This window comes from Marmota marmota, unplaced genomic scaffold, assembly GCF_001458135.2.
Source record: "Marmota marmota marmota unplaced genomic scaffold, marMar, whole genome shotgun sequence".
Taxonomy (NCBI): Eukaryota; Metazoa; Chordata; class Mammalia; order Rodentia; family Sciuridae; genus Marmota; species Marmota marmota.
The window spans coordinates 8,866,890-8,879,783 of record NW_025999862.1 but is presented as its reverse complement, the minus strand read 5'-3'; the positions used below and the strand labels follow the sequence as shown (position 1 = coordinate 8,879,783).

The 12,894-nt window shown below is 34.4% G+C and overlaps 1 long non-coding RNA gene and 2 pseudogenes across 1 annotated transcript in view; 2 read left to right on the top strand and 1 right to left on the bottom strand.

Annotated features, from left to right (window-relative positions):
- The first annotated feature begins 911 nt into the window (after positions 1 to 911).
- LOC125618734 lies at positions 912 to 1,011 on the top strand (annotated as a pseudogene).
- A 3,968-nt stretch (positions 1,012 to 4,979) lies between these two features.
- On the top strand, positions 4,980 to 5,071 carry LOC125618737 (annotated as a pseudogene).
- A 5,960-nt stretch (positions 5,072 to 11,031) lies between these two features.
- The window catches only part of LOC125618699, a 3,779-nt gene continuing 1,916 nt past the window's right edge, over positions 11,032 to 12,894 (bottom strand). The window contains exon 3 of the long non-coding RNA XR_007350098.1: positions 11,032 to 12,803. This is a non-coding gene — a long non-coding RNA (uncharacterized LOC125618699). The remainder of the gene's footprint in view (positions 12,804 to 12,894) is intronic.

The window sequence follows — 12,894 nt, the reverse complement described above, 5'->3', positions numbered from 1 at the left end:
CACAGTAGACAGAACACTTGAGAGATTACAACTTGAAATTCAGATCAATCTTCTTTACTTTGGTGGATTTTCATCTCCCGCCCCGCCCATGCCATTTCCTTCCACCTAACTCCAGCCTCTGTTTGGTTCTCCTATTCTCCATCAAAAGGTAAACTATAAGAGATAGAAAACCAAAAGAATTATATAATCAAAAGATGAGATGAGCCAGGCTGTGGCACACACCTGTAATTCAAATGGCTCAGGAAGCTAAGGCAAGAGGATTAAAAGTTCAAAGCCAACCTCAGCAATTTAGTGAGACCCTGTCTCAAAATAAAAAAAAACATAGAAGACTGGAGATGTGGCTCAGTGGTTAAGCAACCCTGGATTCAATCTCTAGTACCAAAAAAAAAAAAAAAATGCAGGGGACATGAAAGGTGGTATATGATGTTTTCCTCCCATATGTGTCTCCAAATAGAGACACATCTCCTTTTGAAATTGTATTCATTCAATTGTCTTCTAGACCTGAGATTCCCATTCATCTCTCTCAGCAAGTTGGAGACAATGGATGAAAAATCTGAATAGCCAGGCATAGTGGCACAGGCCTATAATCCCAGAGACTCAGGAGGCTAAGGCAGAAGGATCATAAGTTCCAGGTTAGCCTGCACAACTTAGTGAGACCCTGTCTCAAAATAAAAATTAAGGCACTGGAGTTATGGCTTAGTAGTAAAGCACTAGCCTAGCATGTGGGAAGCACTGGGTTCAATTCTCAGCACCACCTATAAAAAATAAGTAAAAATCCATCAACAACTAAAGTATTTCAAAATAAATAAATAAATAAAATAAAATAAAAAGAAAGGGCTGGAGATGTATCTCAGTGGTAAGTACCCATGGGTTTAATATTCAGTACCAAGAGAAAAAGAAAAGTGAACAGGATCGCTTCTCGGCCTTTTGGCTAAGATCAAGTCTAGTATCTGTTCTTATGTTATACAAAATTACATATAAGAGGAAGTGAGGGGAAAGGGAAAAAAACAAGAGAGAGAAATGAATTACAGTAGATGGGGTAGAGAGAGAAGATGGGAGGGGAGGAGAGGGGAGGGTGATAGTAGAGGATAGGAAGGGCAGCAGAATACAACATACACTAGTATGGCAGTATGTAAAAACGTGGATGTGTAACTGATTTGATTCTGCAATCTGTATACGGGGTAAAAATAATCCACTTGAGTCAAATGTATGAAATATGATATGTCAAGAGCTTTGTAATGTTTTGAACTTCAGTTATAAAAATTATGCACATCTTATTGACTGAACCTGTCGGGATCAAAACCAATAAACATTCTAAATATTCTACAAGAAAAAAAAGAGAGCTTTGTAATGTTTTGAACAACTAATAATAAAAATTTTTTTTAAAAAAATACTTGAACCCAGGATAAAAAAAAAAAGAAAAGAAAAGAAAAGTTAACAGGAGATGGGGGACTTGTGATTGAATTGTATACCACTGCCCTATCCTCATCTCAAATAGCAAATTAACACCAGGTGGGGATAATATAAACTATTTTTCATACTTTTTAAATATAATTTTTCATACTTTTTAAATATAATTTTCGTTTTATTTTTTTCCAGAGGATACCTCATTTATTTTGTCCTTAAAGACTTGACTCTTTACAAGGACTTTGTTGGAGACCATGGGGCAACAGCAGCTGTTCTAAATCAGGGTGTTGGATTCAGTCTTTCTGGGCCTCCCAAGATCAATTCCTGACCACCTTGCTGTGAATGGCATAACTCAGGTAGTAATATTATTTTTTTATAAAGCTTAGGAAGCACATAGGCATTGAAAATACTCATTTCAGATATGTCCCTGATGGTTGTGGCTTCTCTTGGGTTTCTAATGACAAATTTTTAAATGTCTTGTCTTTGGACATACATAACGTACAGTTGAAGCAAGAATAGCTGCAGGTGGTTGAGGCCCTTTTGGGCATGGCCATTGTATCTTCTTTTCTTTGTCATCATGGAAGTGAGAACTTGAGAGCTGTATCAGTCTTTCAATATAGAACCAGCTAGAAAGATGGCACCTTGAAGTCAGAATGACCCTTAAGCCCTCTCCCCCTTTCTAAAGCAGCAGAACAGCTTGAGCAGGCAAGGCAATAAGAATCGGTGAGTTTGTAAAGACAATCTGCCACTCTTCATTACATCGTAAAATGTGCATACCCCCTAGCTCAGAAACCTGAGTAACATAGCAGTATATACGAATGCATGTATTAGTACTTCAATTGCAGGTTATTTGTAGTGAGTTTATTTAGTATTGTGGAAGGAAAAGCTAACCAAAGACAAAACACATTGACATTCTAGAAAGAAACTGCTTTATTTTTTAAAATCTACTATACACACAAGATATCTTAGTGCATTATTCATTTTAACACTCCATGACAAAATGAGCATCAATAGCTTTTCAGTGTAATGTGGACATTTATGAAAACTTAAGAAACCTTGACATGAGCTATTATACTTTTGATTTGCCAATAATTTTCACCACAACACTCTTTTGTTACTTTTGTAATTATCTAAACAGTGTTCCTCAAACATTTGAAACAATTAAGATCACTAAAGAGTCTACATGTGTGCAGAGAAGCAGAGTTTATTAGCATTAAGAAAGTTCTTCCTTTTCTCCTTGTGTGACAGGAATCTGAGGATAAAGCTGAAATACATTTGTTCTTTGAATTTTCCTTAGCCTTCAAAATCTAGCTAGCAAAAACTTTATTGTTGGAAGTCATCCTTAATTTTTAGAAATAAAAATTCCTACTTACCTAACATTACAATGTCTATCAATTAGCTGAATAAATTGTAAAGTCCAAATAATATAAACTATCACACACTTTTATTTTTAGGTGTTTAATTAACATTTTTATTAAGTGAATTTTTCTTGTTACTATACTCATTTTATCTCTGACATTAACATTACTAAAAGAAATAAAATAATTAATGAATTTTAATTAATTAAAACAAAAATGCTGCTGTAGACATACTTAGAAGATTTTCCTGTCATTAGTACTTTCAGAGGCATGGTATTGTACCTTTAAGCAATTGGTCAGTCCCACCCAACTGCTTCAAAAAGACAATCTACTTTTCATAAAAGCATGGCATACTGGGTAGTGATTTTTTTATTGTTCAAGTTTCTCACACTCAGAGACTTTATCTTCAAACTATAGTTCTGTTACTTCTTAAAGTTCTTAGTCTGTTCTTCTGTGAGACTGCAATTGGTTATCCTATGTTTGATTATTTTTGTGTATTTTACTTAATGCTAATTTTAGATGTTGTAATTTGTTGCTCTGAAGGCATCTAACAGATATATACTCAAACCAGCTCAAGTAAAAAGTGGACTTAATGCAAGAATGAATGAAAACAAAGAACTTCAGTCTTATTCAGGTATGTCTGAACAGAGACAAACCCAACTCCTAAGCCACATTCCCAATTTCAAATTCTTGAGAAAAAAATCCAGTTGATTCAGTGATCCAGTTCATCTTCAGACCATGGTCATAGAATTCTGAGTGATCTATTTATTGGTGACTCTCAAGCTGATGATGATTCCTCCTCCAATCAACTACTCCTGAGGTAAACATTTTCCTGGTACACAAATATAACTTTAAACATTGCATAAGAGATATTGCCTTAGGAATGTAAAAATACATTTCATCTACAATATATATTGATACTAGCAAAGGCATTGCATGTGTTCTTCATGAAATAGATTCTTTTATTCATTTATCTATTCCACAAACACTTGTTGAGTTATATTATCAGCAGGTATTAGGGATATATATAACTGACTAAAAATAGGCAAGATATTTTTCATAACTCTTACCAACTTGGAAAGAGACAGATATTAATCAACTAAAGGTACGAACAAAATAATTGCAGACAGTGCTAAGTTACTGCAAAAATAAGCAGAATAATATTACAACATAAGAATCCACAAACTTTTTCTTTAAGGGGTTAGATAGAAAATATTTCAGTCATTGCAAGATATATGGTAACTCATAGCTTCTCAACTATGTCACTGTAGGGTGAAAGCAGCCATAAATAGCATTAAACAAATGAGTGTGGCTGCATTTCCAAAAAAACCTTGTTTATAAAATCAGGAGGTAGACAGATGATGTGCTGGGTTTAGCCTGATGCAATAATTTATTGATTCTTGTTATAAAGACTAACAGTGTGGTGGTTGGTAAGTAGGTGGGTGAGTATATTTACTATAGATAGTATAGTCTGAAGAAACCTCTCTGGTGCTCACTTTGGCAGCTGTTTTAACCAGCTATTTCATCACTGTGACTAAAGGACAAGCGTCATTTTTATTGTTTTTGTTTTAACAGGACAGAAATTAAAATTCTTTTAGTAAAGAAATAAAAAACTTTTTCTGTAGGGGAGAAAAAGTTTATTTGAGGGCTCACAGTTTCAGAGGTCTCAATCCACAGACAGCAGACTCTGTTCCTCCATCTCAAGGTGAGGCTGAACATTATGGCAGAAAAAAGTATAGGGTAAGTTGAGCAACTAATAAAAAAAAATTAAAAGGAAAAAAAGAGTTAATGGGACAACATCAAATTAAACAGCTTCTGCACAGCCAAAAAATCAATTAAGAAGAGAGAACCGGACATAATATAAGTTATTGTTCTGTAGAAATATCCTATTAAATATTGTATGTCCCTCCCTCTGTATACTTTGTAAAAAAAGAAAAAGGAAAATACATAAAAAGGAAAAAATAGTATAGGGTAAGGAAGTGGCTCACATGATGATCAGAAAGCAGAGAGAGGGACAAAATATATACCCCAAAGCCACACAATGACCCACCACCTCCAGCCACACCCCATCTGCCTCATTACCACTCAGGTAAAATCTTCAGGAATTAATTCACTGATTAATTTAAGGCTCTCACAGTCTAAACATTTCTCCTCTGAACCCTCTTGCATTGTCTCATGCTTGAGTTTTTGGGGGACACCTCACAAACCATAACAGCAGCACATATACTAAAATCGGAATGATAAAGAGATTAGCATGGGCCCTGCACAAGGAGGACACACAAACTCAGGAAACATTTCATATTTTAAAAAAACATAAAAGCAACCTCTCTAAAGAAGTAACATTTGAAAAAGATGCAAAGGATGATGAGCCAGGTATAGTCTCACTGCCAGAATCTCTCGTCAGGCAAAGAGATCATCAGATTCAAAAAGAAAAAGAAGGAGTTAGTTTGAAATATTCCAAAAAAGAGAGAACTAAGATAGCCAGAGTTTAATGATAATTCCTTGAGAATTCATTAATATTCCCTGAGAATACTCTTTCCTCTGAAATCTTTTTTGCTTGAAATCATAGCCATGTTTGTTATATTTTGATCCAGGGCAGTTTGGTCTAATATTTTTCTTCCATTTATGTTTAGCTTATTTGTGCCTTTATGTTTAAAGAGGGTATCTTTCAGGCACTCCATAATTGAATGTTTATTTTTTAGCCAACTTTAAAATCCCTATCTTGTACTTAGTTTGATTAGGATACTTACATTAACATAATTTTTTATTTTTTATTTACAAATAATGTGTATATTTATGTTGTACAAAATGATGTTTGATTTTATATATACATTGTAGAAAGTTTCAATTAAGTTAATTAATATATCTATTACCTCACTAACATAATTTTGTGGGGAGAATATTAAAATCTATTCTTTCAGTAAATTTATATACTATTGTTAACTGTGGTCACCATACAGTACAAAAGATCATTAAAATATATTCCTTGACCTAACAAAAACTCTGTCCCCTTTGGTCAATATCTTCCATTTCATTATCCCTCCTTCTCCCCTCAGACTCTGGTAACCACCTTTCTACTCTTTATTTCTGTGAGTTTGATTTTTCTAGACTTCGCATATAAGAAAGGTCATATAGTATTTGTCTTTTGTGCCTGGCTTACTTTACCTAGCATAATGTTCTCCAATTCCATCCATGTTGTCATAAATTACAGAATTTCTCTTTAAGGTTGTATAGTAGTCAGATGTGTGTGTGTGTGTGTGTGTGTGTGTGTGTATAAAATAAGTGTATATATGTATATATATGCCACATTTTATTTATTTATTCATCCATTAGTAGATATTTATATTGCTTTCATATCTTGATTATTGTAAATGATGCTGAAATGTATATGAGAATGCAAATATCTCCAAAAACAGATACCTCTTCAACATGCCAATTTCAAGTCCTTTGGATATATAAACACAAAAGTGGGTTGTTAGGTCAGATTATTATTCACCTTTTTGATAACAGCCAATCTAATGGGTATGAAGTAACATCTCATTGTGGTTTTTAATCCACATTTACCTGAAGATTAAAGTATTGAGCATTTTTCATATGTCTGAAGGTCATGCATATCTCTTTTTTTAAGAAATGTCTGTTCAAATCATTGGTCCATTTTTTTCAATCAAATGGTTTTCTTGCTTTTTAGTTGTTTGTATTCCTTATAGATTTTGAATATTAGCCCTTTATCAGATGTAGAGTTTTCAAATATTGATTTTCAATTGTTGTCTCCATACTGTGTTGATTGTTTCCGTGTCTGTGCAAAAACTGTTTAGTTTACCGAAATCCTTTGCCTATTTTTGCTTTTGCTGTCTGTGCTTTGAGTCTTATCCAAAAAATCATGACCTACAGTAATTTTGTGGAGATTTTTCCCTGTATTTTCTTCTGGTAAATTTATTGTTTCACACCTCATGCTTAAGTCCTTTATCCATTTTGAGTTGAATTTTTATATGTAGTGTGAGATGAGTTCAATTTTACTGTCCTACTCGTGTATATCCAGTTTTCCCAGCACTATTTATGAAAAGACTGTCCTTTCCTCCACTGTGTGTTCATGGTACCTTTTCTAAAACTGCATGATCATAAATACTTGGTCTTATTTTGTGCTTCCATTTCTGTTGCACTGGTGTGTGTGTGTGTGTGTGTGTGTGTGTGTGTGTGTGTGTGTTTATTCCAGTACCATGCTGTTTTGATTACAATAGCTTCACATAATATTTTGAAATCATAGAGTATGATGCCTGCAGCTTTTCTGTCTTTGTTCAAGATTGCTTTGTCTAATCAGGGTCTTTCTGACTGCATATGCATTTTAGCATTTTTGTGTGTGTGTGTGAAAATGATATTGGAATTTAGGAATTTCATTGAATCTGATGACTTTGAGCCATATGCCCATTTGAACAATAAATAATTCCTTCATTCCATAAACATGGTTTATCTTTCCATTTATTTTCGTCTTCAATTTTTTTTCTGCTTTTTATTGTACAGATCTTTTATCTCTTTGGTTAAATTTACTAAGTATTTTGCTGCAATTATAAATAGAATTGTTCTCTTAATTTCTTTTGTAGATAGTTCATTGTTACCATATAGAAATGCTACTGATTTTTGTATGTTGATTTTGCAGTCTACAACTTTACTGAATTTGTCTATCAGTACTAAAATATTTTGATGGAGTGTTCAGGATTTTCTCTATATATGATCATATCATGAGCAAAGACAATTCCACTTCTTCCTTTTCTGTGGATAACTTTTACTTCTTTTCCCTACCTAATTGCTCTGGCTAGAACTTCCACTACTGAGTGTGCATCCTTGTCTTATTCCTGATCTGAAAGAAAAAGCTTCCAACTTTTTACCAGTGAGTATGATCATATATGGCCTTTATTGTATTGAGGTATATTCTTTCTATACCTATTTTTGAGAGGTTTTTAACATGATCAGATATTAAATTTTATCACTTTTTTTTTCTGAGATGATGGTGTGATTTTTGTCCTTTATTTTTGTTAATGTGGTGGATCACATTTACTGATTTACATATGTTGAACTATCCTTTTATCCATGGGAAAAATCCCATTTGACATGGTAAATGATCTTTTTAATGGGCTCTTTAATTCAGTCTGCTAATATTTTGCTCGGAATTTTTGTATCTGTATTTATCATGAATACTGGCCTATAGTTTTCTTTCTTGTAATGTCTTTGCCTGGCTTTAATATTAAGATAATGTCAGACTTATAAAATGACTTTATAAGAGCTAAGCACCCTGGTGCATGCCTGTAATCCTAGCAACTCTGGAGGCTGAAGCAGGAGAATCTGAAGTTCAAGGTCAGCCTAGGCTGTTTAGCAAAGCCCTAAGCAACCTAGCAAGACCCTGCCTCAAAATAAAAAGTAAAAAGGACTAGAGATGTAGCTCAGTGGTAAGGTACCTCTGTGTTCAATTCCCAGCACTCCCCCAAAATAATAAATGAATTTGAAAGTACTCTCTCATCTTCAATTTTTTGGAAGAATTTGAGAAAGATGTGTATTATTTCTTCTTTAAAAGTTTGATAGAATTCAGCAATGAAACCATCAGACCCTGGACTTTTCTTTGATGGGAGAATTTCTATTATTGATTTAATGTACTTATGCATTATTGACCCATTAGATTTTCTATTTTTTTTCTGTTTAATATTGTTAGGTTGCATGTTTCTAGAAATTCATCCTTTTCTTCTAGGTTGTATAGTTGTTTATAGTAGTGTCCTATGACCCCTTGTATTTCTATAGTAGTCTCCTCTTTTATTTCTTATTTTGTTTACTTAAGTCTTCTATTTTTCTCTTAGTCTAGCCAAAAGTTTGCTGATGTTCCTTATCTTTTCAAAGAACCAACTTTTGGTTTCATGATCTTTTCTATTGTTTTTCCAGCCTCTGTTCTGTCTATTTCTGCTCTTTGTTGTATTTCTCCTTTGGCAAAGTTGGGATTACTTTGTTCTTTTTCTAGTTCCTTAGATATAACACTAAGTTTTATTTGAGGTCTTTCTTCATTTTTCATGTAGCCATTTATTGCTATAAAATTTCCTCTCAGGGCTGCTTTTATTGTACCCCATGAGTTTTGGTATTTTGTGTCTCCATTTGTCTCAAGATATTTTTTAATTACCTTTTTAAATATCTTATTTTACCCATTGGTTATTGAGGAGCATTTTTTTTTAAATTTCCACATATTTGTGAATTTTACAAGATTCTTGCAATTGATTTATACTCTCATAACACTGTGATGAATTGACCTTTACCATTATATGATGATCAACTTTGTCTCTTGTGTTAGTCAACCTTATGTCACTTTAACCAAAATACACAACAGGACCAACTTAAGAGTGGGAAAAGTTTATTTGGGGTTCACAGCGGGTTGAGTCCATCGTTGGCACGCTCCATTACACTGGGTCCAAAGTGGGGCAGAATATTATGGCATAAGAGAATGGCAGTGAAATTTGCTCTCTCATGGTGTCTGGGAAGCAAAGTTGTTAGGGGCAATTACTAGAGGCATTCACTGGAAGGGTTCATCTTGCATGGAAGATGAACCCTTCCAGGGAATGCCTCTAACAATCCACCTCATCTAGCCACAACTCACCTCCTTATAATTACCACTCAATTAGTCCATTCAAGTTAAGATGAACTGGTTATGGCTCTCATAATCCTATCATTTCACCTCCTACAATAACACAGGAGCTTTGGGGGAATACCTCATATCCAAACCATAACATTTTGCCCCAGCCCCCAAAATCTCATGTCCATCTCACAATGCAAAATGCATTTAGTTCATTTCCAAGGGTCTCCATAATCTTAAGAGTACCAGCACTGCCCAAAAACCCAAGTTCCAAGTCTCAGGATTTTCTTGGGAACACCTCATATCCAAGTAATAACATTTCTTTTTGCAGTTTTGGACCTAAATTATATTTTTTCTGACATAAGTATATTTATCCGTGCTTTCTTCAGCTTCAATTTACATGAAATATTCTTTTCTACCTCTTCACTATCAGTCTATGTATATTTTTAAAGAAGAAGTGATTATCTTGAAGACAACATGTAGTTGAGTCTTATTTGAAGTCCATTCAGCCATTCAATGATTTTTGATTAGATAATTTAATCCATTTACATCATAATAATTACTGAAAAAAAAGCCAAGTACTGATAGGTACTTACTATTGGCAATTTTTATATCATTTTCTGATTTATTTATGGATCCTTTGTTGCTATCTTCATCTCTTTTCCATCTACCTTTGTGGTTTAATAATTTCAAAGTGGTATGCTTTGAATCCCATTTTTTTAAGTGCTTACATATCTACTAAGGGTTTTTTATTTTGTGGTTACTGGGAAGCTTACTAAAATATTTTAAACAAATAACAGGCTACTTTAGGCTAATCATGACTTAAGTTTCATCACATGTACAAACTACACATATAATCCCCCCAATTGTTTTGCTTTGTTTTATTTTGATTTCTTTTGCCTCACTTTTTGGCACTAGGGATTCAACTCAGAGGCACTTTATCACTGAGCTACATTCTCAAAACTTTTTACTTTCTATTTTGAGACAGAGTCTCACTAAGTTGCTTGGGGCCTAAGTTGCTGAGATTGGCTTCAAACTTTCAATACTCCTGCCTCAGACTTCAAAGTCACTGGGAATACAGGCATGCACTACCATGCCCAGTGCCAATTTGTTTTTGATGACACATTTTGTATTTTTTATATAGTTTATGTCCCTTAACAAATTATTGTAGGTATAATGGTTTTCAATAGTTTTGTCTTTAATATTCATATTAAAGATATTATTTTTATACCAACAGTAAAGTATAAGAGTGTTATGAGTTTGACTATACACTATTACCAGTGAGTTTCACATTTTCACATATTTTCACGTTGCTACTTAACAACCTTGTAAGGTGCTATACTCAGGGTGAGGTTAATACACAAGTCTGTCTCTACTTTTCTATCCATTTTGATGTGGATGTTTTCATAGTTGCCCAGTGTGTAGGAATCTTACAACTGGATTCTAGCTTTCCCTTAGGGAGAACTGATTTGGGTGTAGGTATTTACTGCATCTGTGGAAGGAGGGATAATCAGGAGTCTCATATTCTTCCATATTGCTGACCCACATCTTTAATTTCTTTAATATTTATTTTTTAGTTGTAGTTGGACACAATACCTTTATTTTATTTATTTATTTTTTATGTGGTGCTGAGGACTGAACCCAGGGTCTTGCACATGCGAGGCAAGTGCTCTACTGCTGAGTCACAACCTCAGTCCGTACTTTAAATTTTTAAAATGAGTTTGGATCTACAACTATCATTCCAGAGGTAAATGTACATTGTTAAAATAAGAAAGGAAATTTGCAATAGAATCTGTATATTATAATCCTCATTTTACAAAAACAAATAACCATGACTCCCCATGTAGGAGTCATGGTTTATCTGTCGTGTCTGTGTGTAGCTGGGGTGTGTGTTTGTGTGTGTGTGTGTGTGTGTGTGTGTGTATGTTTTAAAGAAAATTAGTGGAAACATTCTAGAATATTAACACTAAGTTACTGCAAATGAAGTTGGAGGACATCACTAATTTTTACTTAAAATTTTGTAATTTTTATTAGTTATAATGATCATAACCTACCCTTGTAAATAACAGAAAAAATATGTAAATGGAAAATAGAGGCTGTAGAAATTCAATTTTTATTACTGTGATGAAACACCCAAAGCTGGCTAATTTTATTTTTAAAGAGGGTTATTTAGTTAACAGTTCTAGAGATGCAAGGGCAAGGTACCAGCATTGGTTCAGCTCAAGTGAGGATCTCATGGAAGATGGTATAACAAGAGTAGGAGGATGTGTGGGAAAAAAGACATCCTATCTCAAAATAGGAAGCCAAAGAGACACTGGAGTCTCACAATCCTTTCCAAAGACATGCATCCAATTAACCTAAGTCTTCCCACTAGGTCTTTCTAGGCCAAACTGAAGACTAAGCCACCATACATAAACCCTTATGTACATACTCAAACCATATGTAAACCATAGTTTACTTTATTTATTATTTATTAATATGTGGTGCTGAGAATCGAACCCAGTGCCTCACACATGCCAGGCAAGTGTGCTACCACTGAGCTACAGCCCCAGCCCTCCAAGTTTTAACTGAAAATCAATGACATACCATAGGCTTTTGACAATAACTTCATCAAGTGCTGGGGGTGTAGCTCAGGATAAAGTGCTTGCCTCGCATGTATAAGGGCCCTGGGTTCAATAACACCTTCAGATAAATACTTAGGGAATACACTAACCCACCTAGATTCAGCAAGTAAAATTACTTTCAAAGTTCAAGTAAACATATATAAATGTGCTCCTAATGAAAGTATCAAATAACATTCTGACAGGTCTATAGGAAAAAAATATTACTACCTTAAGTAGCATAGCTTTAAACTGTGCTTTTTAAAAGGCTGACCTTGAAAATGAGAAAATGAGGACATAAGACTAAGAGAGGATAAAAGGCCCACAACCTTCAGTACTTTCCATTTTATACATTCCATTTCAGTTTAGGGAGGTTTAAACATAATCCTAATACCCTTCCAGCTGCTCTGGAAGACCTGAGGCCGTGGGGTACTAAAGAGAAAAGGGAAACCAAGGGCCTGAAGTGGAATTCGAGAAAGGGTTTAGTCAGTCCCACACAATTCAAGAAACGCCTTGGGGGACTCAGGGAACATACCAAAGCCCCATCAACTTCAGGAGGAAATTCGTTACCTGAGTGGTATTTGTGGAACCCGAGTTGGATAACAAAAACAACAAGAATCACCACACTATCCAACAAAAAACTGTTGTGAAAAAGGTGGTTTCAGAAACTCTGAGATAAATGTGATAGCTGTCCTGTGCTCCATTTGCTCATTAAAAGTAAATGGCAGGGCTGGGGATGTGGCTCAAGCGGTAGTGCGCTCGCCTGGCATGCGTGAGGCCTGGGTTCGATCCTCAGCACCACATACAAACAAAGATGTTGTGTCTGCCGAAAAACTAAAAATAAATAAATAAATAAATAAAAATAAATATTTAAAAAATCTCTCTCTCTCTCTCTCTCTCTCTCTTAAAAAAAAAAAAAAAAAAG